At 39.7% G+C, this 27,093-nt stretch overlaps 1 protein-coding gene across 6 annotated transcripts in view; it reads right to left on the reverse strand.

Annotated features, from left to right (window-relative positions):
- The window catches only part of LOC125465223 (disabled homolog 2-interacting protein-like), a 669,026-nt gene that overhangs the window by 385,735 nt on the left and 256,198 nt on the right, over positions 1-27,093 (reverse strand). The window contains exon 1 of one of the 6 annotated variants that reach the window (XM_048558463.2): positions 2,863-2,999. The exons of the other annotated variants lie outside the window; for them this stretch is intronic. The gene's annotated coding sequence lies outside the window, so the exon portion shown is untranslated. Of the gene's footprint in view, positions 1-2,862; positions 3,000-27,093 lie in introns of those variants that run through there. 6 annotated transcript variants of the gene reach the window in all.

Here is a 27,093-nt window from a genome sequence, read left to right on the forward strand (position 1 = left end):
TATGGGCAACGTGGCACGGCCAACTCGCCTTAACCTGCACATCTTTTGGACTGTGGGAGGGAACCGGAGCAAACCCACACAGGCACAGAGAGAAGGTGCAAACTCCACACAGACAGTCGCCCAAGGATGGAATCGAACCTGGGTCCCTGGTGCTGTGAGGCAGCAGTGCTAACCACTGTGCCACCTATATTTAAGATTTTGTAAACAGTATTAATAGCTCATTCCTTGAAATGGTACAATTTGGGCAGTGTAGGTAATTAATGTGACAAGTTTGTTAAGATGCGGCACGAAAACCCTGAAGGCTGCGCAATGAAAAACTCTCCAAAAATGTGATACAGCTCAGACTTAGCCACAAAAGATTCAACCCAGTGAAACAAATGGACAGAAATCAACTACTGTTGGCAAAAAAAGTATATACAGTGTCCACTTGCAATGCCACCTCAAAGGAGCAACTATGTACAGCGTGACTTCAATCTCTATTACAACGATAAGTATTGTCTTACAAAAGGTTGTTTTAATGCTAGTGTAATTAATCCATTCCAAGTTATTCTTTTGATTATTGGTCATTTGAAATTATTTACTGAAGAAATTACACTTTGTATTTTACGTAGGTTCGACTATAATTATCAGACATGCCTCTGTTGTGCTATTTACATTACGTCTGTCATGGTTCTGAAATAAATTACACAACTAACTTTTATGTCATGTACTCTGGAATGCATTAAATAGCTAAAAGCATTGTGACAAGGGAACAGTGTTTCTCTGTGCTCTTTACATCCAAAACTAAGACTCTAACCCTTTTGTTCAAGAAACCTTTGGCTGCAATCAATCACTTTCCCAACGGGAAGAGCACATATAAAGTGAATAGCCCTATTGTTATTATTTTAAGGACTTGAAACAGGGTACATAGAGTTCAATGGCATACTTTAAACATAGAACACCATTTGAATTGCCATTTGTGTGCACGTTTTTCTCATTTATACTCTTTGCCTTCAGTTTCAGCCCTCACCTTTCCCTGGAGAAAATACTGCAACAAGGAATTTCATGACTGCCAGGGCCCTATTACTAGCCTTCTCATATACTGAAGGACTCATTATTTTACAAATAAGCTGAAGAACCACCAAGTACTTTAGGCAACAATCTTTAAATTTGATTAGCTGCTTGGTTGCTGATTTTTACATTGCAGCTGCCACAAAATTTAGGGAAAAAAGCTTCTGCCTTCATGAATTAAGATATTCCAAAACACTTTATTAGCTCATGATGTGCTTTAAAAGTGCAACCATTATTATTTGCAGGACAACATGACAGTCAATTTATGAATAGCAAAACAGAATGAGATGCATCATTTCATGTCTCTGGTTGCTGAGAAAGAAAATGCAAGAAGGTCCATCCAAAGCAGCGCCCAGAAGAGGGCTTTGTTAAGAATACACAGGGACAAAGTCCAAGCTTTAGAATGGACACAATCTGCAAACAACTCATCTATCTGATCCTTGAAGCACCAGCTGCCAGCACGTAAAAGAACATGCAGAGCATGCACTAGATTTATCTGCCATCTTAGAACCCAAAAAACTGGAGTTGAAACAAGTCATCTTTAATCCTGAGGGACTGATCAAGAAGGAAGAAAGTGCTGTTTGAGGGAATAGTGTTGAGAAGGGCATGGGGTAGCTGCTCTGCTTGTCTCCAAATCATAAACACCGGCAAAGGCTTGATTTAACATCTCACCTGAAAGGTGGAATACTCCCCCAGTATCACAATGAAGTGTCAACATAGTATTCTCAAAAACTGGAGTGAGATCTAGACCACAACCAGCCGTGTGAGGCTTTGCAAATTCTTTGAAAAAGTATGTATTAAACTAGACAATATTAATACATTTTAAATAAATTGAGTTTTTTGCAACTTGGGCAAGCCAAAACCCATATCTGTGTTACAGCCTTCAGTTTTAAAATTATGTGTTGGTCAATGACAATGAATGACTGTCAAAAACACATTAGCGAATCAGGAAATGACATCACTGAGCCAATCTGACAAGCACCAATGAAACTAGTTTCTGTGGTTATTCTCAGTGGAACTACTGTATGCTTAAATAATCTTGCACCAACTTTTCCACTTTTATTCACTAATATGTTTTTACATTGATATATGGCAGTGCAAGAGCAATGCAGAAATCTCAATGACTGCAAAATCAAGCTAAGCAGATTTTGTTCTAGAGCATGTTAAGATTTGTTATGTTAAAATTTGTTTTTATGATTACTGCAAGCCTCCAAGGTAGAAGCAAACACATTATTACAAGGTGACTGTGAAATCATAGTATCATTACTGTGTACACACATTTGGCACTTCCACAGTCAGAATCCCAGTTCTTCCTGGAACCATACCAGTAAAACTCACAGTTAACCTACATGAGAAAACTACCAGATTTACTTTTCAGCTACTTTATAGTGAGACTGGCTGCATAAAAAATGAGACAGCGTGGCACTGAAGTCACTCTCCTGAGACACAGCTTGCACTAAAAAAGCAACTTATGTTTTCGATCTACTTCCCTGGTATTACATATATGAGTTTTAAAAGATCATGTTTTGGGACTTTTTTTTAAATTAACGGGTCATGTGACTTGTTTTGCAGTCTCTCTAACAGAAAGCATGGTTGCTTCGATTGTTCGAGATGAAAGGAAGGCTTACAGCATTTAACCAGGAAGAAAGTGCAACGAGTTATGATTAGTGACAATGAAATAACTTTGGTGTAGAGAATGAGTGTGGTAGAAAAGTGTTGGAAGTATCAGATTACATACAGTCGTGCTTCAAACAGTTGAACTAATCCAGACGGAAGAATCCGGAGTTAAGAATAGCTAATCAGAACTTTTACCTGAACGAAAGGTTGAAGTGTCATACAGAAGATGCCACTTTTGAGATCAGGTTACAGGATTCTCCACAAATGTCTGCATATGACAAACTGCCAGTTGTTTTGGCTGGTCAGACAGGAGGCTAACTCCGAAAGCCAAATGCTCGAGCGAACACAGTGTCTAGATGAAGAAATACACTGAATTTCAGTGTCAGTGTATGCTATAAATGTCAGTCACACGTCCTAAAACTGGTGGATTTTATCAAATAGCATGTCCATTCAGTCATTCATAGTGAACAAGATAGTGACTGTGCCCAACTAGACAATACTTGCAGAGCTCAAAACGAACTACTCAACATTACACACGATTGTGTGTTTGGACAGCATCTGCTAAATAATCTAGAGTGTGTAAAGAACCAGGCTAACATCCAATTTAAGATTGTTAGCTCAGCTCACAATATATGATAGAAGTTGTATTGGAAAATATTACAATACATTGTTATCTATGTTATTATTGCAGACAAAAGGAACACATACACACACATTGTGCCTGATTCAACTTTAACAAAGTAAGTGTCATTAATTCCATGTTTCATTCCTCAGGGCAATATCTTGACCAGTCAGCATGCCTGGTTTAAATTTAAATGATGAAAGCTTCAACAAAACATGTCTTTTTTCAACAATCCTCAAGTTCTACACGATCAAATGACTGTCCTATCCTATAAAAGATAACAAAGGAAAGAGTATGCCCTCTTAAGGTATTGAGTGGTAATTTGTGTATGGAGTTAGAGAACATAGGTGGGGGTTCTAAATGAATACCATGTGTTGATGTTCATTTTGAGAGAGACGATGTGGGTACAGAAACCAAGGAGAAGGACTATGATATATTTAAAGAAGTTCGCATATACAGAGAGGAGGTTCTAAGTGATCTCTCTGGCTTAAAAACGGATAACTCTCCAGAGACGGACAAAATGCATTGCAGGCTGTCAAGTAAGGCAATGGAAGAATAGCAGGAATGCTGGAAATAATTTTCAATTCCTCTCTAGCTATAGGTTTATGGTATATATAGATGATTTAGACCTGAATGTTGATGATGTATAAATTGGTAGGGTGGTAAATAGTGAGGAGGATTACCTTAGATTACAGGAGGATATAGATGAAAAATAAAATTCAATTTGAATAAGTGTTAAGTGATGCACTCAAGCAGGCCAAACAAGGCAAGGGAAACTTGAATGGTAGGACTCTTGGAGGCACCAAGGATCAGAGAGGCGTTGGTGTTGCATGTCCACTGGTCCCTTAAGGTCGGACAGGTAAATAAAGTGGTTATGGCGGTGTATGGTGTACTTTATTAGGCAAGGCATACAGCTGAAGAGCAGGGAGGTTATGTTGGAACTGTACAAAATATTGGTTAGGCTACAGCTAGAGTCTTGTGTACACTTCTGGCATCCACAATATAGGAGGGATGTGATTCCACTGGAGAGATTTACCAGGATGTTGCTTAGGCTGCAGTATTTTAGTTATGAAGAGAGATTGGATAGAGTGGGATCATTTCCCTTGAAGCAGAGGAGACTGAGGGGGAAGGAATATCAAATTATGAGGGTCATAGACAAGGTTGATGGGAAAAAAATGTTCCTCTTGGTGGAGGGATCAATGACCAGGGAGATAGATTTAAAGGGGAACGAGGTTTAGATGGGATGTAGGGAAAACTCTTTTCACCAAGAGGGTGGTGTGAGTCTCAAATTCAATGCCTGTAAGAGCGGTTGAGGTAGAAGCTCCCACAATCTTGAAGTATTTAAATGTACCCTTCGATGCCAAGGCGTCCAAGTCTATGAACCAAATGTTGGAAAATGGGATAAGCATGTTTAGATAATAAAATGTGAGGCTGGATGAACACAGCAGGCCCAGCAGCATCTCAGGAGCACAAAAGCTGACGTTTCGGGCCTAGACCCTTCAATAGCTCTCTGATGAAGGGTCTAGGCCCGAAACGTCAGCTTTTGTGCTCCTGAGATGCTGCTGGGCCTGCTGTGTTCATCCAGCCTCACATTTTATTATCTTGGATTCTCCAGCATCTGTCGTTCCCATTATCACTAAGCATGTTTAGATTGTTGTTTATGACTGGTGCAGGCTGGATGGGCCAATGGGCCTTTTTCTGTGCTGCGGACTTCTATGACTCGAAGATTGCAGTTAGATTCTGGAAAAGTACAATTCTAACTGAATCAATACTAAACAGATCAGATTTTCCCTTACAGGTAGTAGCTTTAATCAGGTTGAGTAGGACCTTTCTCACAAGAAAAGAAACAAATGTATTATACTGTCCTAATGCAAATGTTGTACACTGCTAAATTACTGTACTCATAAACAAAGCAATGACTAAAATCAAACAAATGTTACCTCCTTCTATTCAGTCCTGTTCATTCTCTTCTGTTTCCACCCTCTTTCACTTTTCACCTCCTCTTCCATTCCCTCTGGCTCACCATTAACTTAGCTTCCAGACCCTCCCATTCATCACTTTCCTCTCTCAAACCCTCATTGTGAGCAAAGCTTCAGGAGATAATCAATAAGAAGCAGAAAAAAAACGTAAAGAGTGACAGCAGCTTCAAGTCCAGGGTCACAGGAATAAAGACACATCCTGATGGAGAATCAGGAAAAGTGAGGGACCACTCCAAGATGGCACCAGTTGGGTCACATAGCAACAAGAAACGTTAATGCAAATTCGCAATACTGCATGTGAATAACAGCTTTATTAGAAACACAAAATTTCATCAAAACAAAACAACTTAAAATAAGGCATTTTAAACAAATTCACAATCTCTACAGCGATCACAACACTGATTCAGTAATAGACGTTATGATTTTTGTGATCATTCACATTCGTGGCCAAGATGCAACTTAGTGACTGGAGGAGCATTAGATAGACTAACTTTGGTCTAGCTCAAATTTCTATAACATCATGTCCTGTTTAAAGTGTATAATTCAGAGTGTGTGAATGCCAAGCTGTTCATGCTAGCAAGTTTCTACCAAAAATAAATTGTGTTGGTGATTATGTGACAGGAATATCCCATACAATAGTTACCTTTTCCAAAGTGAACATTCAGAACCTAAGCATATAAACAAAAATCATTTTGGCTGTTCAGCTTAAAATGAATTTTCCTTTTTTTCCTGTACATTAATCAATAAAAGAATAGTTCAAACACCCATGCTGTCATTGGTCTTTGATTGTTGTGATGTTACTTCTCTGCATAGTATAAGTGGCACCATTAATTATACAGGACTAATAGAATTAGAGAGTCTTTCCTTCTAATATTAAACTGAGAATAATCATAAACATTTCATCACATATTGGGTCACTTTTTACTGGTCAGGATTGTTTAATCATGTTTATTTTAAAAAAACATTTTTGCCATGATCTTGCTGAAAATGTGAGCTGAAAGCAGAACAGAGCGTAACAGGACACCTGTCCTTTCTCCCATCATTCAAAGTATATCTGTCAGGAGGATAATGAATTAGGGTCAAATGAGGTCTGTAAGAGAAATCAGGAAGGAAAGAAAAAGAGTTGACGAAGCAACATAAAACAAATGAAAGAAAACATTTGTAAAATATGAAGTGTGAGATTTTTAAACTTTCTTCAAGCAATTCATGACATAAAAGAACCGGACTCAGAATTTATCATTCTTCACTTACCCAGCAAGGTGAGTTGATTGTCAGTAATTAACAATTATCAAACCGTTAAAAGTATATTTTTACTTTGTTCCTTCCTATTTTTGTGCTGCCTTTACTTGCAAAGGCAACATGATAAAATTAAGATGCCATTTATGAAGCTACTAAAGAGTGGCACAAATCATCCAAACTCATCTGCAATGTTTTTACACAAAATGTCAAAGGATACATCCTGTGTCACATTTATTATATTAATAGATTTACTTGCACCCTGTTTTTAAAAGTAACATTATATCCTTTACATTAGGCAAAATGGGAGGATATTTAATTGGGGAAGAGGAAACTATGATGCGATTAGGCATGAGGTAGGAAGCATGGACTGGGAGCAGTTGTTCCATGGTAAGGGAACTCTAGACATTTGGAGACTGTTTAAGGAACAGTTGTTGCGAGTGATGAGTAAATATGTCCCTCTGAGACAGGCAAGAAGGGGTAAGATAAAGGAACCTTGGATGACGAGAGCAGTGGAGCTTCTTGTGAAAAGGAAGAAGGTAGCTTACATAAGGTGTAGGAAGCTAGGGTCAAATTCAGTTAGAGAGGATTACATGCAGGCAAGGAAGGAGCTCAAAAATGGTCTGAGGAGAGCCAGGAGGGGACACGAGAAAGGCTTGGCAGAAGGAATCCGGGAAAACACAAAGGCATTTTACACTTACGTGAGGAATAAGAGAATGATCAAAGAAAGAGTAGGGCCGATCAGGGATAGCATAGGGAACTTGTGTGTGGAGCCTGAGGAGGTAGGGGAAGCCCTAAATGAGTTTTTTGCTTCTGTCTTTACGAAAGAAACGAACTTTGTAGTGAATGAAACCTTTGAAGAGCAGGTGTGCATGCTGGAATGGATAGAGATAGAGGAAACTGATGTGCTGAAAATTTTGTCAAACATTAAGATTGACAAGTCGCCAGGCCCGGACCAGATTTGTCCTCGGCTGCTTTGGGAAGCGAGAAATGCAATTGCTTCGCCACTTGCGAAGATCTTTGCATCCTCGCTCTCCACTGGAGTCGTACCTGAGGACTGGAGAGAGGCAAATGTAATTCCTCTCTTCAAGAAAGGAAATAGGGAAATCGCCGGCAATTATAGACCGGTAAGTCTCACGTCTGTAGTCTGCAAGGTGTTAGAAAGGATTCTGAGGGATAAGATTTATGACCATCTGGAAGAGCATGGCTTGATCAAATACAGTCAACACGGCTTTGTGAGGGGTAGGTCATGCCTTACAAACCTTATCGAGTTTTTTGAGGATGTGACTAGAAAAGTTGATGAGGGTCGAGCTGTGGATGTGGTGTATATGGACTTCAGTAACGCATTTGATAAGGTTCCCCATGGTAGGCTCATTCAGAAGGTCAGGAGGAATGGGATACAGGGGAACTTAGCTGCTTGGATACAGAACTGGCTGGCCAACAGAAGACAGCGAGTGGTAGTAGAAGGGAAATATTCTGCCTGGAAGTCAGTGGTGAGTGAGGTTCCACAGGGCTCTGTCCTTGGGCCTCTGCTGTTTGTAATTTTTATTAATGACTTGGATGAGGGGATTGAAGGATGGGTCAGCAAGTTTGCAGACGACACAAAGGTCGGAGGTGTCGTTGACAGTGTAGAGGGCTGTTGTAGGCTGCAGCGGGACATTGTCAGGATGCAGAGATGGGCTGAGAGGTGGCAGATGGAGTTCAACCTGGATAAATGCGAGGTGATGCATTTTGGAAGGTCGAATTTGAAAGCTGAGTACAGGATTAAGGATAGGATTCTTGGCACTGTGGAGGAACAGAGGGATCTTGGTGTGCAGATACATAGATCCCTTAAAATGGCCACCCAAGTGGACAGGGTTGTTAAGAAAGCATATGGTGTTTTGGCTTTCATTAACAGGGGGATTGAGTTTAAGAGTCGTGAGATCTTGTTGCAGCTCTATAAAACTTTGGTTAGACCGCACTTGGAATACTGCGTCCAGTTCTGGGCGCCCTATTATAGGAAAGATGTGGATGCTTTGGAGAGGGTTCAGAGGAGGTTTACCAGGATGCTGCCTGGACTGGAGGGCTTATCTTATGAAGAGAGGTTGACTGAGCTCGGTCTCTTTTCATTGGAGAAAAGGAGGAGGAGAGGGGACCTAATTGAGGTATACAAGATAATGAGAGGCATAGATAGAGTTGATAGCCAGAGACTATTTCCCAGGGCAGAAATGGCTAGCACGAGGGGTCATAGTTTTAAGCTGGTTGGTGGAAAGTATAGAGGGGATGTCAGAGGCAGGTTCTTTACGCAGAGAGTTGTGAGAGCATGGAATGCGTTGCCAGCAGCAGTTGTGGAAGCAAGGTCATTGGGGTCATTTAAGAGACAGCTGGACATGTATATGGTCACAGAAATTTGAGGGTGCATACATGAGTATCAATGGTCGGCACAACATAGTGGGCTGAAGGGCCTGTTCTGTGCTGTACTGTTCTATGTTCTATTCTATTTTCCAGCTTCTTCAAAATGCTCTCAAGCTTCAGATTTTACTATAGTAAATCACAAAACCATCTGTTATCTCTACACATGTTGGGATGCTACACTCAGTAAAACAGTGAAAACTCTCAAAACGAATTCAATGTTCCAGAAACATAATCGTTAAAACTATTTTTGTGGAGTTAAGAGCATCAAGACTGCTTGTCAAATTCTACAAGAATAAAATGGGCTGCTGACACTATACATTCCCTCTCCTCCATATGCGCAATTCTTCTCACCCAGACCTATCAAGTTCTTAGGAGCCAGCAAACTTTATCAGGCAGTCCACCAGCAACCACATACTGCACGTGCAATAAATCATCTGCTCTACCACCTTTATTACATGTTAAAATAAATTGAGACAAAAATAAACTAATAAACCTAACTACTTCTAATAAGCTTTCCCACTGCAAGTAAATCTTGCTGCTACTTGTAAAACTTTACAATTACTAATAAATGAGTTTTTAAAAGCCAGACCATCAAAACTAATCACCAATCAATGATCTGTTTTCCCATATCACATTTGGAGTTCTCTTAGGATGCGTTTGGTCCTGTCTGGAGCCATAGATTGAACTAGCTCCTGTACACTTGCCAGGACCTCATTTTACTGTGCTGATTTTACAATAAAGTCCCTGATACTTTATGTACTATTTTAAACTTGCTGAGTCCTCCTTGCTGTGTGCTGCTTTTTAAATGACCAATAAGAACTGTTTTTGAGCATCATCCACGTCTTGACAACAAATAAGACATATGGTCACACAGACACGAAGTGAGATAAAGGAACCTGTTAATCAGTCTTAGTGGTAGTACAGGTCTTAGTGTAAATGTTGCATGACCGTGATCCTTGTACTTCTTGAGATAGTGCAATGGAATTGTTGCTATCCACATACATGGGCAGATACAGCCACAGTTTAACATTTCATTGAAAAGAATTACCTTCACTCAGTCAGAACGTGCTGAATGCTACAAAGAAATAGGGCCCTGGAGTGGTATTGCAATGGATTTTTAGCCCATAAGCTTCAAATGCAGAGATGTCAAAATCTAAACTGACACTAGCCTGCTGATTTTGACTGTGAACTGCAGTGTACTGTGGTGTGCTGTGGTGTCTTCACTGCATAAATCATAAATGGGACTGTTATGAGTTTAGAAAACAAATTTACCAGCTTTCTTAAAATTCACACTTCCTATTTCCTGAAATATACAGGCAGATCATTATTGGAAAAATTATTTCTTGCAAAACTAATTTTTTTATAGGATCCACATTTTTTTAAATCCATTGACTTCAATTTATTTGAAATCACAAGCTTTCGGACCACAGGTTCTTCATCAGATGAAGTATGTCACAGGGCCTGGACGGGACCCATGTCGAAGGGAGAACTGGACCCAAAACGCTAACTCTGATTTTTTCTTCATAGATACTGCCAGGCTTGCTGAGCTTTTCCAGCAATTTCTGTTTTTGTTTGTTAAATGTGTCACAGGTTTGGTCTGTGCTGAATTAGTGAGGGCAGCACTGTAACTGGTCTCTGTGTTCACATTTGGAAAGTTCTTGTTTCTGTCTCCTCTCCAAAGACCCTCTTGTTGAACAGTGTAGTTGGTCACAAGGCACAGGTGGCTCTATCTCAGATTTCTTCAGACAGTTTGTTCAGGATTTGCAGAGGATGAGTTCTAGAACGCTTTCATGTGGAATTGCTATTTCAGCTGATCAGTGCTCACACAGAATCCTCAACAAAGTTTCTCAGAAAGGAGTCAAAGGTTGATCTGGGGTATCACCTCATCATTGCTGATACTCTAATTGGGCTTCAAAAATTTCACACTCTAATTGGCCTACAATTTTCACAATCCTTCAGACTAGAGTTCTCAAAAAAAAAGCAACAATGAGAGAACCTTCCTAAGATCCTGTTTTTTTTCTATTATTCATTTACAGGATGTCACTGGCAAGGCCAGCATTCATTACCCATCCTTAATTGGTGTGGGTCTGGAGTCACTTGTATGCCAGACCAGGCAAGGTTGGTGGGTTCACTTCTCAAAAGACAAAAGTTAACTAGAAGGGTTTTCTTTACAAATTGACAATTGTTTTACAATCATCACTAGACTTCTAATTCCAGATTGCAATGCAGGATTCAAAACACAGCTCTGCTGAACATTGCCTGGGTCTCTGGATTAATAGTTTAGCAATATTACCACCAGGCCATCACCTCCTCTTGATAGCAACAAAATAATCATTACCAAAAATATTCACTCTCTTCATACTGAATTTTGCATAATCAAACAAATGAGGAAATAACTTGGGAAATACAGAATTGTACCTTGTCGACAAATGTCCCAGATGCCAGCATCAGTGTCACTGGGATAAAAATAGAGATTGCTGGAAAAGCTCAGCAGGTCTCGCAGCATCTGTAGGAAGAAATCAGAGTTAACATTTCGGGTTGAGTGACCCTTCCTGAGAACTGCATCACTGGATATGTCTTGTTCCACCAGCAGAACAGACCTACCAAAGTTGGCAGCATAATTTGAAGGAGTCAGGAGGGAGTTACACTAGGAGTACTTAGCCTCAGCTCTGGACCCTACGAAGTGTCATTAGGTCACATTAATTTGACATTAAGTCAAACATGGGAAAGGCAAGTCAGTCACCTGAGCAGGATGGCAACTTTCAGGAACAGAACATAAATTCCTCTGAAGTATCACTGAAACCCAAGAGAAGCAGAGGAAAGGAGAAAGGGGGCGAGATAGAAGGCATGAAGGCAAGAGAAATGTGGGAATGATAGAAGTCATCTATAATCACTATGCATTAATAATGTGTAAACATTCCAAGTGAATGCAGCAGGACTGTGGGATTTTAGGAGTCGGTACAAAGCAGAGGTGGAAAAAAAATACTCCTCTTTCTCTCTCCATCACTAATCATGCATCCTCAAAGCTCTCTTCTAGATTTGTTCTTGAGGTGTGGACATCACTAGCAAAGCCATCATTTAATGCCTTTCCCTAACTGACCTTGAGAAGGTGGCGACAAACTTTTGGTTGTTTTGTTATGGGTGATGTCGAGCCCCATCGTCTCATGTAGCATTCCTATATCAAATTAACCTATCAGTAGTTTAATGTAATAACACTAGAAAGTAAAGGGGCAAAATTGTGACCAAGTTTCCCCAGGAATGGGTGGAGCTGCAGAAGTGAACAATTGCTGGCTCCAGACTGGTGAAAGGTTGAGTCATAGGTTTCCAGGGCCTGCTCTGACCTTATTATTGGCAGGGACTCCCTTTTCTTTCTTTCATTTTTCTGTTTTGTCTTCTCAGCCTCCCTGAAAATGTTGAACAATTGTTGACAGCACAGCTCAAATTCTCCTGCACTGCAGCTATTTGACCAGCTAACATAACTGCCCAGCTCCTTCATTCATCGATTCCTTCACTGCCACTCTTGCTGCATCTCCAGATATAAATTCTGATTTTGGCAGTTTAGCTGCAGTTGGAGGGAACTTCTGAGTGGAGGGTCAAGATAACAAGCATGGGAGAGACAGAATAAGCGACTGCAGGAACAATTCTGTCTCTCCCAAACTCACTGCTCTTCTAATCCTACTTTCACCAACAGAAGAGTTGTGTAAACACCATTCCAGTGACAAATGTCTGAATATATATTTCAAACAACATTATCCTGAGATGCCAATATCAGTAAGTTGCCAAGTGGTGGAAATTTCTCAACTACACATTTGTTACTTATTGTGATCCCAGGTGGTTCAGTAGTGTGCCTATCAGCTCCACAATAAAACTATTCAACTCCTTCCCAAGTGTCTAACCCTCTTTTGAACATAGTGAGCTGGTCAAAGCCAGCTCGTCACATCAACTGGTGATCTGCTTCTGATGCCAGTCATAGATACTGTTCAGCCAGTTGAGTGATTTGCCAAAGGTTGTCCTAATTCGGGTGGAATTTTAATATCAATGCACAGGGCTCAGAAATAAAAGCATAATGTTTTAAATTACACAGTCACCTGTCTCACCAGTTTTATATAATGCAAATATCCAAACTGCAACTATTAACAAACAACGTTAATGGACGATTTCCACTCGTCAGTTAAAAAGCACATCTCTGAAACAATTCCATTTCATATGGGACATGATCAAACACGCTAATAGAAGTAACAGTTTTTTTAAATGGCATCACACTTACAACTGCAAGAAAAAATTAACTGTAAAATTTTCAGTAAGTAGTTTTAAAATTGACCAAGCTCTCTCAGCTTCCTATTCCATCACTGCCACCATCAGGAATACAGCAGAAATATTTGTAAATTTTAGCTGACATGATTTGTAATCGAGCAAAAATAGAAAATAGTTAATTTCTGAATCACAAGGTTGAGAGTGAACTGTGCTCATCATTACTGTTTGTAAATAACTCACTTGTAGTTGCTAATAATACTTCTATCTTGAACTAATATCTATATTTAGTTTCAGTTTCATGAGATCATGTCTGTAAAATTTGTCCTTATGCTTCCTATAATTTAGCCTTCCACTGTCACTGTACTTGGCCAGAAGTATGTTTCCTGCCTATCTTCTGGGTTTCTTGCATGGTGCACAATATCCAGGATATTCTGAGGTAAGAGTGGGGTGGAATGAATAAAACAGGAAGCAACTTTACATTCTAACATCATATTGCCCCAGAAAAAGGCACAGACTGTAAATATAAAAATTATAGTGACATGATTTGGTGATTCTGTCATTAAATTTTATAAATTAAAATACACTCAGTCCATAAATTTGCTTCTACATAATCAAGTATAATCTTGCATAAAGGAACAATATCAGTCATGGTGTTTGCATGAAGAATAAATGTTGCATTGCATAAAAAGGAGAAGAGATTCCCAAAGAAGCAGTATATTATGAATGCAAGATAGCTAGACTCCTAATTCACTTGAAATTCAAGATTAATTGCCACATCTTTCATTTTAACAAGCTCCAGGCTATGTTTATTACAAATCCACTGATTTAAAAAAACTTTGTCCTGCAGACCACAAAACAAATTCTTGAAAGTAAAAATACAAGTTAGATAGCCAATGAATTAAATTAATTAAATGTGTCCATTATGTACTTTTTGGAAGAAACTTCTAATGAAAGCAAATGCCTATCCAGAGGAACATCATAATTTAGAGAATGCAATCTGAACAGCTCTAACATTTAAACCTCTCAGGATCCAACCATCACTAGCAAGGCTGGTATTTACTGTTTATCTCTTCAGGAAGGTAATTTTTAAAAATTAATTCATGGAATCTGGGCATTGCTGGCTGGGCCTGCATGTATTGTCCATCCCTAGTTACCCTTGACATGGTGGCAGTGGCAAATTGCCTTCTTGAACCACTGCAGTCCATTTGGTGTAGGTAGACCCACGACGCCAAAGGAGTCGTCTCAGGATTTTGCTTGTGTAATGCTGAAGCAACAGTGATATATTTCAAATTGAGAATGATGACCAGGGGTTACAGTATAAGGATACAGTTTAAACAATTTGGGACTCAGCTGAGAAGAAATTTCCCTACCCAGTGAGTGGTGAGCCTATGGAAGTTGCTACCACAGAAAGCAGTTGAGCCAAAGCATTGTTATCCAGTTGTTAGATATAGCACTTGAGGCTAAAAGGGATCAAAGAATATGAGGCGGATGATCAGCAATGATCACAATGAATGGCACAGCAACCTCAAAGGGCTAAATGGCCTACTCCTGCTCCTATTTACTATGTTTCTATGAGTGGCTTGCAAGTAGAGGTGTTCCCATGTACATGCTGGCCTCATCTTTGTAGATGGTAGTGGTTGTGGATTTCCAATGTGCTGTCTAAGGGACTTTGGTGAATTTGTGCAGTACACCTTGTAATTGACACACATTGCTTCTACTCAGTGTCAGGGATGGGGAGAGTGAACATTGTAGACATGGTGCAAATCGAGTAGTTGATCTGTCCCGGATTCTGTCAAGTTTCTTTGAGTGTTGTTGGAACCACACTTATCCAGTTTATACTTCATACTCCTGACTCATTCTTTGTAGATGGTGGGCAGGCTATAAGGAGTCAGGAAGCGAGTTACTCTGTGCAGATCCCTAGTCTCTGACTTGTTCTTGTCTGCTCAGTATTTATATGGCAAATCAAGCTGAGTTCAGTTCCTCGTCAATTGTAAACCTCAAGATGTTAATAGTGGGGGATTCATAATGGTGACAGTATTGAATATCAAGAGGCAGTGGTTAGATTCATTCTTGTTGGAGATGGTCGTTGCCTAGCATTTGTGTGGCATGAATGTTGTCACTCCATCCAAGCCTGAACACTGTCGAGGACCTGCTGCATTTTGACATGGACTGCTTCAGTTTTTAAGAAGGCATAAATGGTGCAAACCACTTATGAGGTCAAAAGGGTGGAGCTAAAGATGGGTGGAAGATTCATTAATCAAGCTGTTGAAGATGGTTGGGCCACCTTCTAAAGGCACTGAGTAAAGGGTGCAAGAATGCTTTTGAGTTTATTATTCTGTTTTGTTTTACCAACAAGTAGCTTAATAATTATTGTCATTCAATTTTTTTGACCCTAAAGGTTGCTGACTGGATTATGTAATATAGTAATATAATATAGTAACATTAATATATATTACTATATAGTACTAGTACAATACAGTACTAATATATCAATAATATAACAGTAGTCACTATGCAGCTTAAAGTATTCCAATGGAATCCTTGGGTTTATATAATTCTTTAACATGTTTCAAAGATCATACATTTGAGAAATCATGTTCATTCAGGCTCTTTACATTAGAAAATCACTGCACATGAAGAATGCTGCATCTCTCAGCTGGTTGAATACATGAGCGAGTAACTTACGTAGAGAGATATTTTTAGTGGATAGATCGAATCACTGATGTGTAAAGTACATAATATCTCAGTAGAGTGGAAAAACTACATAGAAATGAATTAGGGCCAAATCATTTTTTATTCTCTCGATAGCCAAATAATTTTAGTTAGTTATTAGTGTAAAATGGATATTCTCTACCCACATTACATATTTTATAATTGCTCCTAGAAGACACAAGTCAGGAGTGTGATGGAATATTCTCTACTTGCTTGGGTGAGTGCAAATTTCAAGACGGCAAAGCAACCTGACTGATTGTCACCTTTCCCACCACTAACATAATAGCAGCTGTGCACGGTACATACAAGGTGCACTTCAGTAACTTGTGAAGCCACCTTCAAAATCATCCAGGACCTCTAGTGCCTAGAACAAGATCAGCAGATGCATAGGAACTTCACATCCTCCATGTTCCTTTCCAAGCCACATGTTGTTTTTGCCTCTTAACAGACCATGTTCACTGCAGGTATGCGTGCAGGTACACGCCTTTATACAATTGTGGCCTTTCTGTAAGTCCCTGCTATATTTATGTTACTGTTCTGAGATCTCACATTTTTGCCACATCATTTTTGTGTAATTAACTGATGGACGAATTAGTGCAATTTGACCTCCTAGGATATTAATAGACATCATATTCCTCTACATTGTACCAGGGACTAAGTAATTTCTAGGTCAACATTTTTAATGTTATAGATTGCTCTTGAAATGTGGATGATGCTCACTGTTAATGCTAATTGCTCATTCCCAGCTGCTGCCATGAGAATTAGTGCTCCCACGAATCATCATAGTCCTTGTAGCAAGGCTCCCACCATGGCATACCAGAGCCTGCCTCCTTTATGAATAATCCTAATCTAATTTAACACATGAATTTTGCAAGGTGGATTATCAGTAACAGTTTGGTGAATGATGAACAAATTGTCAAAAGGAGCAATTATGAGGTGCAAGGGAAAATCTGACAACCTTCTTCAGACAGGATGTATTGTCTGCATCTGATTGTTCTTTGCTTTCAGCAGCTTCTACTCAATTAATAAATAACTTGAATAAAGATGCCTTATTCTATACAACAATGGTTTTGCTTAATGGCACAAATGAATGATAAATGGCAAATGCTTAGCTCCATTAGTGAAGAATCCACTAGCACACATTTCAGAGATTTTTCCACTATGATAACTTTCCCAGTCACCTGTCTGTGGCAGAGATCGATAACAAGTTGATTGTTATACCCTTAGAGTCGAATGCTGAAAATGTGACTCGGCTGAAAAGCCATCACTACTGAGAAAATTGCTTTTATTATTATCTAGCTGAAGTCAGTGCAAAATGGTGTTTCCTGAGCAGCAAGTAATAGAAAGGAGAAAGACTATTACTTGCTGATTACAGAAAGTACAGGCTAAAGATCGCACAAATTGATGAAGAGATTTTGTGCCTATACCAATCTTAAGTTGATTGGTAAAAGTTCATGAGAAACACGTTGGGTGAATCACCCTCAGCAACTTTTTATTCCATGGACTCTTGTTATTCATCTCAGCATGATGGAGCAAACCAGTTTAAAAATTTGTCACTGGTACAAAAGAAATTCAGGGTAAAGATTTGAAGATTACAGGACATGAAAGATAGAATCATCAGGTTGAGAAAAGGCTGTATAAAAAACCTCTAAATTCAAAGTCTTAACAAAACAGATAAGGAATAAAACAGAAAAAGGTAATGATGACAGTAAAACCTTACTAAAACTCCAGTCAATGTTTTGGCAGTTTTAGTCAGCTTGACATAGTAAGGAGCAAAAACAAAGTTGCTGCAAAAGCTCAGCAGCTCTGTCAGCATGTGGAAGGAAAAAACAGAGTTAACGTTTCGGGTCCGGTGACCCTTCCTCAGAATGTAGGAAGGATATGCCTTAGGCAGGTTTACAAGATTGTCTACTAGGAACAGAAAATGAAGAGAAAAGAAAATGAGTTGTAAAAACTGTTTGTCACAATCCAGAACATGCAGTATTACGGCAGAAATTAATGTTTGAAATTAAAGAAGGATGGGTTGTAAAATTTCCAACTCTGGTTGGACATGCTCTTAGGGCTGTCATCACATCACCTTGCCTCCAGTGTCTGCCCTCACAAACCTACAATTAGTTTATAAAACCAATCCTTGTGGCACATGGTCTACTGAGCCAACTGGAAAATTAATAGATTCTTCATGTGCTGTACTAACGATTCATTCAAAGAGATTTATAACACAAGGCAGGGGAAACAGCATCCCAGCATTATATACTGTAGAACTAATTTCCAGTGTGGTGATTGACACAAAATTGCAACATTCCAGTTAGTTTGGACAGGTAGTAGAAAGAAAAGGTGCAGAGGAATGTGAGAACAGATAGTTAGCCTCTATTGGTCAGCAAATGCTGTAAAGACCTTACTGAGTCAGGATAATAAAATGTGAGGCTGGATGAACACAGCAGGCCAAGCAGCATCTCAGGAGCACAAAAGCTGACGTTTCGGGCCTAGACCCTTCATCAGAGAGGGGGATGGGGGGAGGGAACTGGAATAAATAGGGAGAGAGGGGGAGGCGGACCGAAGATGGAGAGCAAAGAAGATAGGTGGAGAGGGTGTAGGTGGGGAGGTAGGGAGGGGATAGGTCAGTCCAGGGAAGACGGACAGGTCAAGGAGGTGGGATGAGGTTAGTAGGTAGCTGGGGGTGCGGCTGGGGGTGGGAGGAAGGGATGGGTGAGAGGAAGAACCGGTTAGGGAGGCAGAGACAGGTTGGACTGGTTTTGGGATGCAGTGGGTGGGGGGGAAGAGCTGGGCTGGTTGTGTGGTGCAGTGGGGGGAGGGGATGAACTGGGCTGGTTTAGGGATGCCTACCTGTCTCTGCCTCCCTAACCGGTTCTTCCTCTCACCCATCCCTTCCTCCCACCCCCAGCCGCACCCCCAGCTACCTACTAACCTCATCCCACCTCCTTGACCTGTCCGTCTTCCCTGGACTGACCTATCCCCTCCCTACCTCCCCACCTACACCCTCTCCACCTATCTTCTTTGCTCTCCATCTTCGGTCCGCCTCCCCCTCTCTCCCTATTTATTCCAGTTCCCTCCCCCCATCCCCCTCTCTGATGAAGGGTCTAGGCCCGAAACGTCAGCTTTTGTGCTCCTGAGATGCTGCTTGGCCTGCTGTGTTCATCCAGCCTCACATTTTATTATCTTGGAATCTCCAGCATCTGCAGTCCCCATTATCTCTCACCTTACTGAGTCAAATGGCTTTTCATCTAGATTTTGCTAATTGCCAATATACTATAAATTGAAAAATAGTTTACACCTCTTTACACTCATCGAGTGCATTTACCCGGGTTTTATTAGATGTCCTACAAGTCCACCTACCTATTCCTGTGTTGTGGGCAGCCTATTAGGTTTGTAAAGGGTCTTGTTAAGTGCTAGATAACAAAGTCAGCTAGGGTTTAGCTGATGGCTTCTAGTTTTCCGATGCATCAGAGGTGTTCCATTGCCTAGGTCAAGATGCAGATAAGGGTCACCGTTTAACCTCACACTCCTCTCCCCAACACTCTTTTCTCCTGCCACCACCCGCTGCCACCAAGGTCCGCAGAGAAGGCCTAGCTGTTACTTATATTTTTGAATTAGATTTTATGTTGTTTTTAACGTTGCTGAGTTGTATATCAAAGTGCGTGTTCTGAACATGGCAGGTCTCTGTCTCTTCAGTTTCAACAACACTGCTGCTACTCTTAATAGGATCTGGTCTCCATGCCAGTTAAAGGAACACTTTGGTCAAAATTCTAATGGTAACTGCTCCCCACACCTGCATGGTTTGAGATCCCAGACACATTCCCATTCTGGTCCTTGTTCCCAAAGCAATAAATTAACCATTAGTCTTAAAATAAGGTGCTGAACTCATGGAAAAATTCACTTTAGAACCTTAGTTACATCTGTGCATTTGTGGCTGAATAAGAGCAGGTGGTTAAAAAATGTTTAAGAATTGAGATTCCCAACATTGGAGAATAGCGGAACTTAACATTACCATCAAAGCATTACTTGCAAATTTTGTACACAGAAAAATTATTTGTGATGCTTTCTATTTCCTGACCAAATAATAAATCATATATAAAGAGAGAAAAGTCTGAAAACAAGGCCATTAACTCCATTAGAAATATAAATTAGTCATGCGGTACACAAAATAAAAAGGTTGTTTTGAAGGTAAAATATAATTAATTTACACTTTCATTTGGAGCATTGCAAAGTGTTCCTGATTAGGCTGTGAGGGTTAGGAACGTTACTTTCTTTTAAATTTATCCATGTATGATATTTCACAGGAACACATAGTAGATAGTAGTCAGCAATCAGCTTAGTTGGGGCTTAGGGAAAGCAGAGGTAAGTCTGCTAGGAGCTGAAAAACTGATATGGGACTAAGAACTATAGTAGAGCTGTGAGAACAATTTGGTAGAAAAGTGTCTGGCCATAGATAGGACAAAGGGAATAGAGACCATAAATCCAAGGATGTCTCTGATTTTTAAAACACTAATGGACGAATGGAATGAGGTCCAAGTCTGAGCTAAGAAGTCTAGAGTCATGTAGCTTTAAGGGAAAACTGGAGGATGGTTTACATAAGGATCCCTACAGCACTTCATACCTCAGACAGAGCCACAACACTAAGGAGAAATCAATGCAAACTCTGGTTTTAAGGGAAAACTGCAGGATGGTTTACATAAGGATCCCTACAGCACTTCATACCTCAGACAGAGCCACAACACTAAGGAGAAATCAATGCAAACTCTACAGAATTGTTTCATTTTTGGTGATTCCAGTAGAAGAAGCAAATGACCTTGAGAACTCAAAGTATAAGGATACTTTGGATGAAATAATATAGAACAGTAAGTAACCTGTTGAGATTTATGGCTTTATTATTCAGAATTTATGAAATATAGTGTTTCATTAGTAGGACTTGTTTTGTTTAATTCTTATGCAGTAATGGTTTTTACTTAAGATTCTAAGTATAATTTATTTCAGTTAATAACCGAGGGCTTGACTTTTTTTTAAAACATAACGGTCTTCCTTAAGTCAACATGGCATTTTTTAAAACATCAGTGAGCAAATGTTTTCTCAGCTCTAGTTCTCTGCTTCCAAAATTGCATTTATCTGACAAAGATTTGTTATTTCTAGAAATCTTCAGGTACTGTTCAATCACTTAATTAGACATTTTGACATAAGCGACTGCCTTACTTCAAAATTAACTGATGTTTTGACTTTTATATCCATTTACAAGTACACAGTAGCATAATCAGAACCATCCATATCTTTTAACACAGATACAACTGTACATCTATGGATTATGAAATTAAAAATAAATATTAACCCAAATTAAAGATCTGCATTCTCACCTATTCTGGACATAACTATCAAAATTCTATAACTATGCTTACTTAGGGTTACAATACTATACATCTAGATAGTACCAAAAAAAAAGTTGCTTCCACTATTAACAAACTTAATGTCCACTTTATTGCAAAAATTAAATGATCACTAACTCTTGTACTACCTGCTCTTCTGTCCTCACATGAGGTTAAGCCACATTTAAAAAGTTCTTAAACCTCATGAAAGTGTACTACATAAAATTACCCAACTTATAGTGTGCTGACACAGGAAATTTTTTAAGATTACTAATACATTGACAAATGTTTAAGTGATGTACGTTATGATAATTATTGCCATGACTACACAAAACTGTTTTACTTTCTCTCAATATCAAAGGAGCCAAATTTAAAACTAATGGCAATTATCAAATTCAACAGTTTGGAGTTCCGAATTCTGAGGAAGGGTCACCCGACCCGAAAGGTTCTCTCTGTTTTCTCCTTCATAGATGCTGCCAGACCTGCTGAGCTCTTCCAGCGCCTTGATTTTGTTGTCAACAGTTTGGGGCAGGATTTTCATTGCTGTTAATAGTCTCCCTTCAGGTCTTAATGCATTGCTCTTTTTAAACAAGCACTTCACTTTAAGATTTTCATGATGTCTTCATTGTGATTTTCAAACTGTTTCTTGCAATTTATTTCCTCCTTTGTGTTATAAAGGAACACTGAAATATCACATTACTTGTCATGACAATATGCAAGCCACTTTAAAATAACCGGTATTCATAGCTCCATTCGCAAAATCCCAGATTTTGAAAATCCTAGAGATGTTTCAAGTCCTTTAATAAATTTAAAAGTTATTATATAGCATAATAATTCTCTTTTGGTTTTTATCATTCAGGGCAATTTTTGTTGAGGGCTCCTCTTGGGATTTTCTTGGATTACTTTTTTGACTTTTTTTTGAGGGGGACACAATTTTTCTTTCTCATTGACTCCTTTGTTAGATGATGCAGTCACATAGCAATGTCACCTTCTCATAAATTGAGTCAGAATAGACATAAAATTCTTCAACAAATATCAACCTGGCATTAAATTTAAAGTCACATTTCCTAGGAAACAGTAGAAGAAGACTAAGAAGAAGAAAGTTAGTAACAAAAATAGTAGGAACTGCCGATGCTGGAGAATCTGAGATAACACGGTGTGAAGCTGGATGAACACAGCAAGCCAAGCAGCATCAAAGGAGCAGGAAAGCTTGACGTTTCGGGTTGGGACCCTTCTTCAGAAATCTCACTTTCTGAATTTCCGAAGAATTCTGAACAAAGGTCCCAAACCGAAACGTCAAGCTTTCCTGCTCCTCTAATGCTGCTAGGCCTGTGTGTTCATCCAGCCTCACACCGTGTTATCTCAGTAAGTAACAAAAGTTTTTTTTTGAAAATAACTAGCATATATTTCCACCCAAATGACACCTTCCAGATTGGACAGATCACAGAAAACATATTTCTATAATATTTTACAAATCTTAAATAGTTTAACAAGTGTTCTTTCTTGTGGTATCCAATGTATTTACCCTTTTCATATGCAGTTTTAAACTACAAATTCCAAATTCCATGCTCATTTGTGGCCTTCATTTTCCCTCCCAACCGCTTTGCAGCCTCCCTGCATCCTCAACCATTCTTGCAGCCCCATATCTTTTGCCAACCCCATCCATATCCTTGTAGCGTCCCTGTCTCCTACTACGCCTGGGCAACCATCATCTACAGCCACATCCACTGCCCTCCTCCACCACAACCAGTTCCCCTGGCCTGATAAGCAGACGGCTGCCTTAGCAACACACTGGCTCCCAGATCTCTCTCCCAGCTTCTAGTCCCAAACATTAATTCCCAGCTCTCACTCCCTAGCACTGAGCTTAGCAAAATGGTGGTTGGGTCTTGGCACCTCCCCCACGGTCCCGGTCCCCAGCAATATGCTCCATCAGTGACTCCCTCATTGGCAACACTTGCTTACTTAACTGCTTAATGCTCCTACAATCATAGCTGCTTCTCTCTTGAATTAACTGCACATGAGACAGCCTCGGAGCCTGTGACTGGAGGGGTAGCTCCTCACAGCTTCTTTCCATTCTGTTTACAGCAATAAGTTTTCCTTGTCTGGTCATCCCAGGAGTGAATTCTAATAGGAATTCTGGAGATTTGTTTATTGCATCCTTGTATTTTCAGAATTACATTTCTTATGTAGATAGAATTGGTTGTGTTCTCCTTCATGTTTTCCTTGCTGCTAAGTCTCAATAACCAGCAGAGGGAGCTATTTCTTTTGTCTGCTGTTTAACTTTTACAAGTTCAAAAATGTGATGAATGCACCTTTCAAATGTGAGATTTGAAGCTCAAGTTTTCTATTTTTAACATACTGGCTGCAAAACGTACAATTTGCCGCAGCCAATTAAACACCTGGGTCAGTCATAAGTACTCAGCAAACGGGAGCATGTCAACTTTCTATTTTTGTAGCTTTTATTTAATACTTCACTCCTATTTTAATGAGATATTTAACCACTCATCCAATTTCAATTATTCCATTTAATGGAAGAAAGGAAGAACACAAGTCATGTACAGGAACTCCATTTGTGCTGTTCCTATGTTGGCTATTACGAAACATGGAGATGTGATATAAGGCAGTACATACATTAACTTTTTTCATTCTTTCTCTGAACAATTATTCAACTTTTCATGTTCTGAATTGTCCAAGATACCAATAAGGGTAGATGGGTGCTACCCCATATTCTACAATGATATGACACAGTTCATTGGATAATTAACATGCTGCCCTGAGTCATGCTGTTATTGTACGTATTTTGGCATTTTTGTGGAAGACAACTTTTGTGAAGTATAAATGTAGCTCTTCTTTCTTTTAAAAGTTTAAGGAAAACAATGAATATGATTATGATTGTACTTTCAAATATGACAGTTAACAAGTCAAACATGAGGGGCAACTTTTTCACACAGAGGGTAGCTTGTACGTGGAATGTACAGTCAGAGGAAATGGTACATGCAGGTACTATTACAGCAGTTAAGAGACATTTGGGCAGGCACATGAACAGGAAAGGTTTAGAGGGATATGGACCAAGCATGGGAAAATGAAACTAGTTTAGTTTGGGAAACCTGGTCGGCTTGGACAAGTTGGACTAAAGGGTCTGTTTCCACACTGTATGACTCATGACTCTATTCCATTTTACACAAATTCCCAGGATTCTCCCACCAGCCAGCACTGGCCCCGCTCACTTCAACCCATGTTTCTGACTCCACAACAGTAAAGGAGTGGCAAAATAGTTCTATGTCAGGATTTTGAGCAGCTTGGAAAGAAACTTGCAAGTAGTGGCATTCACATGCATTTGGTACCTATCACCTCTTACTTTCTTCCAAATATTATTTGAATTTAATTGAATTAATCATCCAAAGAGAGTTTAATGGGTATGCCCCTTTGGCAATTATGGAAATGTGCTTAAAAGGAGATCCATATCAGGAACTAAATCCGCAGGGGTAAGTGACTTTTCGAAAAGACAGGCCAGAATGGAGACTTGGTGGGCAACAGCAAGAAATTATCTTGGATCTGACGGTGTGAACTCCATATGGACTGAGGTAAGAAATAACAAGGCTAAGACAACACTGGTAGGATTACCCTTTGGTAGGGAAAGTCTACAGGTTCCCCTAACAATACAGTTCTCTAGAAATGAAAATAAATTCTGAATCAACAAGGACATATAAAACTGACAGTATCTATGAGTAACTTTAACCATCATGTAGATTAGGAAATAAAATTGGCAAAGATAGCCATGAGGAAGAATTCAGAGACTATTCGGGACAGTTTTCTAGAACAATTTGTTGTGGGTCGAACATAGATCGTCAACTGGTGATGTGCAATGGAACTTACCAAACGGGTACGTATATATTTTAAACACATTGGAGTAAAACAAGTAATGTGACAAGACAGGAACCAACCTACCTCTCTTCAACTAATCTTAATAGATCCTTTTGTCCAACACATCTGATATTTTATGTTATGAAAGAAAGGGAAGTATTGTAATTAAATTTGCAGGTAATATAAAAATATATCGGAAAGCAAGCTGAGAGGAGGACACTCAAGGTATAACATTCCCCTCTTTGGAGGTGGTGAAAGATGGAGCATAAGGGGAAATAATTTGGTGTGTTGGCCCTTGAAGGATTGCCTCCTTCTTGCCACCTAACCAATTAAGTGCTTGGAAAGTAGATCCATTTGTGACTACGAGGCTTGCTGGAAATTAAGGCTCTTAAAGGCCTCAACCTCCCCAATCTTCTTAACAGCAGGCAAGATTTGTGATTGGGTAGCCAGGAAAACTTGCCTGCTGGGGGAACAAGAGGAGGCATCAAAAGAATGCATGGGGACATGAATGTTGCCTCCAAAACCACAACCCTAAGATACAGGTTGCCAGGAAAAGGGAAGGTTGAGGGGTGAAGTCAGAGACAGGAAGCATCTCATGCCATTGAATTCCCTGAAGAGTAGGCCTCAACCAATTGTTTGTCTTTAGGACCCAGAAGCTGCTGATCTCTGATTAGCCAGCATTTCTGGCAAGCTGGAATGCCACTGATAAGAGCTGTGATAGACTACAAACCTCACTGATCAGCTCTTAAACAAGCTACTGAAAGACACTACAGCTCTCACAATGAGCCAATGGATCAAGGAGTGGCATGTGGAGTTTAATTTAGATAAATGTGAGGAGCTGCATTTTGGAAAGGCAAATCAGGGCAGGACTTATGCACTTAATGGTAAGGTTCTGGGGAGTGTTGCTGAACAAAAAGACCTTGGAGTGCAAGTTCATATATCCTGAAAAGTGGAGTTGCAGTTAGGTAGGATAGTGAAGGCGACATTTGTATGCTTGCCTTTATCGGTCAGTGCATGGAGTATAGGAGTTTGGAGGTCATGTTGTGGCTTGGTTTGGGCACTTTTGGAATACTGCGTGCAATTCTGGTCTCCCAGATATAAAAAGGATATTGTGAAACTTGAAAGGGTTCAGAAAAGATTTACAAGAATATTGCCAGGGTTGGAGGGTTTGAGCTATAGGGAGAGAATGAATAGGCTGGGGTTATCGTCCCTGAAGTGTTGGAGGCTGAGGGGTGACTATAGAAATTTATAAAATCATGAGGGGCATGGATAAGTAAATTGCCAAGGTATTTTTCCTGGGGTGGGGGAGACCAAAACTAGAGGGCTTAAGGTGAGAGGGAAGAGATTTAAAAGGGGCCTAACGGGCAACTTTTTTCACGCAGAGGGTGGTGCATATATGGAATGAACTGCCAGAGGAAGTGGTGGAGGCTGGTACAATTACAACATTTAGAAGGCATCTGGATAAGTATAAAAATAGGTTTAGAGGGGCATGTGCCAAATGCTGGAAGATGGAACTAAATTTATCTAGGATATCTGGTCAGTATGGACGAGTTTGACAGAAAGGTCTGTTTCTGTACTGGAAATCTCTATGACTCTCAGTGAAGGAGGTGGTGAGTTCATCGACATCTAACCCATCTGCCCCAATTTCAGACTTAAGGCCGAAAGAGGGTACAAAGGGATATAAGTGGTAAATAAATTACCAGATAGAACATAATACAATAAGGTTGTCCACTGTGCGCTGAAGAAAAAAAATGCAGAATATTACTTGTAAGGAAAAACACTGTAGAATGTTCTAATAGAGAATGACATATCTTTATGTGAAACCACAAAATGATCGCAAGTATGTACAGCAAGTAAACAGGAAGGTAAATAGAACTTCAGTACTTATTGCAAGGGGAATGCAGTATAAAAATAGGGATGTTTTGATACAATTGTACAGGGAACTCGGGGACACTACAGTTTTGGACTCCTTATTTAAGAAGAATCTACGTAT

This window comes from Stegostoma tigrinum, chromosome 29 (assembly GCF_030684315.1).
Source record: "Stegostoma tigrinum isolate sSteTig4 chromosome 29, sSteTig4.hap1, whole genome shotgun sequence".
Classification (NCBI taxonomy): Eukaryota; Metazoa; Chordata; class Chondrichthyes; order Orectolobiformes; family Stegostomatidae; genus Stegostoma; species Stegostoma tigrinum.